Consider the following 4,484-nt stretch of genomic DNA (forward strand, 5'->3'; position numbering starts at 1 on the left):
CCCACCATCGCGGCGCGTCTGCCGCCTGCCGCCTGCGCGCAGCCGGCGGCGCCGCGCGCAGCCGAGCGACGATCGATCTGTTCCCATACTGAACAGGAAAACACGACAAGTACCTAACGTTTTCCTGACATAGGAAATTCAGCTTTAAATAGCTCAGTAGGTACGAGTGTAAGCTCCGTACGGTACTTTGATGATGCTATTTATGAAACTACGCAGCTCGCAGTGGTCACGCTCTCCTTTCGAATAGGTGCTTCGAAACATGAACATTTCGGCCGATTTCAATTCAGCCTATTGGAATATCAAGCCGATATTTGGATGAAAATCATACAAAATGATATTTCCTCCCATTTTAAATCCGTAAATTGGACATCCTTATAAAGCCTCGGCGAGTCGCGCGTGCGCCTGCCGCCTCCGATAGAAAAGCTCTTGTTTACAACATGAGCTGGGACTTGCGAGCCGCGAGCCAGCATCCTGCGACCGGCGGACGCCACCGCCGCGCCGCGCCCCGCCGCGCCGCGCCCCGCCGCGCCGCGCCCCCGCCGCGCCGAGCCCCGCCGCGCCGAGCGAGAGCGACGACAGTGCTGAGTCCGCCACACACGAGTACACACCTACACTCGAAGCTCAAGTTGCGTTCCCAACAGCAGATTTGCGTCCAAAGAGCCTTGAATCCTTCATGAAATAACGTACCTAATATTGGTAACTAGATGTTGAAGCGCCACAACACTTTCACAGCAAATGCATACTAATTCGTCGCCTCATAATTTTAATGTTTATTTAATTATTTAATTGTTTCTTTATAGTAGTATTTTTGTTATTGTATATAGATAAATTAGTCACTTTTATAACTCATGTTTAATATTATATTGGAATCAAATATTTATAATCTAAAATCACACATTTATTATATTTTCCAAATGTCAGTTCATGCAACATAATATTTTTGTAACCACCCGCAATTTTTGAAGATTTGACGTTTTCATAAATTCCTTTGTTCTACTTCTTGTTAAAACTAACTAACGGTCTGCGCGCAATAAATTGTTATTCATGTCATCCACGCATCTACACTAGAACATTAGCAAGGTATACAAGGTATACAATGAACTAAAAGCTTCATCATCATCATGATCAACCCTCACTAGGTACGTACTGAGCACGGGCCTCCTCTCCGAATGAGAAAGGCTTGCCATAGTCCACCATGTTGGCCGAGTGCGGATTGGCAGACTTCACACACCTTTGAGAACATTGTGGAGAACATTCAGACATGCAGGTTTCCTCACGGCTATCACGGCACTACAAGCTCAATTTACTATAATCCGTCAAAACAAACAAATCTATTTTGAACAAAGTGCAGTATGCGACATGCCCGCCCTTCTACTACTAAAGAAGCAGGAAAAGCAAGCAATACACACCACCAACACACAAATGTTCTAGTACACGTTCGTTTCACTCCTACACCGGAGCCTCCTTATGACATGCAGACTCCATAATATTTCAAACTAGTAATACAAGCCTTTTTGACTTGCTTTTTGTGCCTGCGCGCTGCGGTCTAAAATATAGGGAAATGTTTAGGCTATATTCCACTACGTTGGCTAAGTGTGGTCTGGGGTTCGAGACGCGCTTAAAACTCTTCGAAGTTGTGTACGTTTTATTTTAAGCAATCAAATATCCCTTGCTTTAACGGTGAAGGAAAACATCGCGAGGAAACCTGCAGGCCTGAGAGTTCATAATGTTCTCAAATGTGTGTGAAGTATGCGATTTCGGCTAGACAACGTGCCATAACCCTTTTAATTCCGAGAAGAGACGTCTCAGCTGAGAGCTGGAGATCGGTTGATCATGATGATGATGATGATCTCAAATTACAAAACTGCATAAACTAAGCTGAATTAATTAACTGACTGGGATAGAAAAGGAGAACACTTAAATTCATTATTTGACACACAACTAAGTATAAATTGAAACGCATAGTTAGTGAGCGAAACAACGTTACATTTGTCGTTATCATAAAAAGTGGTTACCGTTGGTTACCTAGTTAAAAATATTGCCACTTTTATATTTTGACTAGATGATGTCCGCGACTTCGTCCTCGTGGATTTGGGTTTTTTACAATTCCATGGGAACTCTTCAACTATCCGGGATAAAAAATAGCCTATGTCCTTCCCCGGGATATAAGCTAACTCTGTACCTACCAAATTTAATCAAAATCGGTTGAACAGTTGGGCCGTGAAAAGCTAGCAGACAGACAGACAGACACACTTTTGTATTTATAATATTAGTATGGATAAGTAGGTACTAGCTGATACCTGCGACTTCGACTGCGGTGTCGCTGTCGGGGCGAAACGTGCGTCGAGTGTGTTTTGGGATTTGTGTGGTGCGGCGTGGTGGTGGTGCGTATTGCTTGCCGAGTGGCTGCTTTTCCTGCATGGTTAGCAGTGGGAGGGCGGGCGGTGCATTTCGCATGCTGCCAGCTGCAATTGCATCATACAGATTCGACCTGGTTTCAGCGATTACAGCAAATTAAGCTTTTGGTTCATTGGCATACTGCGACTTCGTCAGCGAGGATTAAAGTTTTAAATCCCGTGGGATTTACCAGGACAAGAAGTAGTCTATGTCACTCTCCAAGTCTTTAGCTATAGTCTACTCGTGCAAAAATCACCGTGAACCGTTTGTACCTACGTACTTCGCCGCGGCACTGCGCGTGCGGCGTGATTCAAAGACATTCTAATGAACCACCTTTTTGTTACCACGTTTTAACTGGAACTTCTGCTGAGCAAAGTGAAAGAAGGTGTGCTCTAGATAAGTAGATTTCAGTCTTCAGTACCTATCAGTACTTATACAATATAGAAATCGTTGATTTCCAAAGGATTTCAGTAATAATTATTGAACTCGCCAAGTTATTACAACGACAGAAGTTATTGTAACCTTGATTTTGCTTATCAGTGACGGCAAACAACTAACATTACCTACTGATATTATCAGTAGGTATCTTATATTATAATTAATAACTTGAAATCGCGCTGTAAGTAATAAAATTAATAATGATATCCAGTCACGATACTGATACGGTCGGAACTGGTGCGCCTGTTTCCGGAACCATTTCTGAACGAACGCGACGGTGTCATCAGTCATCATCTACCGGTCCGGCACCTGCACGGCTGTCAAAAATCAAAATAAAAACAACAAAACTGTGATAAAATCATAGTAAAATGCTTGACGAAACTCGAAAAAAACTTTTTTGGGATTTGATTTTAGCACTCAAAGGGTGGGTACTATTTAATTAAAAATTAGGTATCTATATTAAATAGTGTTAAACTAAAATTGAATAATTTCACTAGATACCTATAATTTAAAACTTCATTTAATGTAGTAAATAATAAAATTTTGGCATAGTGATGTGTGGACAAAGTGTTTTACGAAGTATTTTACGATAGGTAAACAAGAAATAAGAATCCCTGTAGATGTTTATGTGTAGAGACTGATGGTGATTTTTATGTGCAGTAAAAGTTAAAATTATAAGTGAAAGTTAGTGATTCAATGTGAAAATACTTACTGCCTACTGGTCTAAATTCGTGTAACGCTGAATTATAAATTACACACATATTCCTGCCATTTCATTGTGCTAACACTTTCTATAATTCAACAACATAAATAATTAATTATGAAATAAGCAGTTAATAATACTGTCTGATATGATGTCTCTTTAATTAAGTACTTATTTCATTTTATGTCCACTGCATAGAATACATTCTTAAATGTCCAAGTTTTTAGATATTAATACTACAACTTCATCCTCGTAAATTTTCATTATTTACAAAATTGTCTGGAAACCTTAATTTTTCAGGATAAAAGTAGTCTATAATCATCTCCAGAATGTATGCTATATCTACACCAAATTTCGTCAAAATTGGTTTAACGGATGGGCTGTGAAAAGGTAACAGACAGACTCATTTTTTGCATTAATTACAATACATGAATAATAATATTATTCATGTATTGTAATTAATGCAAAAATGAGTCTGTCTGTTACCTTTTCACAGCCCATCCGTTAAACCAATTTTGACGAAATTTGGTGTAGATATAGCATACATTCTGGAGATGATTATAGACTACTTTTATCCTGAAAAATTAAGGTTTCCAGACAATTTTGTAAATAATGAAAATTTACGAGGATGAAGTTGTAGTATTAATATCTAAAAACTTGGACATTTAAGAATGTATTCTATGCAGTGGACATAAAATGAAATAAGTACTTAATTAAAGAGACTATCATATCAGACAGTATTATTAACTGCTTATTTCATAATTAATTATTTATGTTGTTTAATTTATAGAAAGTTGTTAGCACAATGAAATGGCAGAATATGTGTGTAATTTATAATTCAGCGTTACACGAATTTAGACCAGTAGGCAGTAAGTATTTTCACATTGAATCACTAACTTTCACTTATAATTTTAACTTTTACTGCACATAAAAATCACATCAGTCT

The 4,484-nt window shown here is 38.8% G+C and overlaps 1 protein-coding gene across 2 annotated transcripts in view; it reads right to left on the reverse strand.

Annotated features, from left to right (window-relative positions):
• Lsd-2 (Lipid storage droplet-2) overlaps nucleotides 1-4,484 on the reverse strand; it is a 97,629-nt gene that overhangs the window by 85,622 nt on the left and 7,523 nt on the right. The gene's annotated exons all lie outside the window — the stretch shown is intronic.

The sequence above is a fragment of the Maniola hyperantus genome, chromosome 10, assembly GCF_902806685.2.
Source record: "Maniola hyperantus chromosome 10, iAphHyp1.2, whole genome shotgun sequence".
Lineage (NCBI taxonomy): Eukaryota > Metazoa > Arthropoda > Insecta > Lepidoptera > Nymphalidae > Maniola > Maniola hyperantus.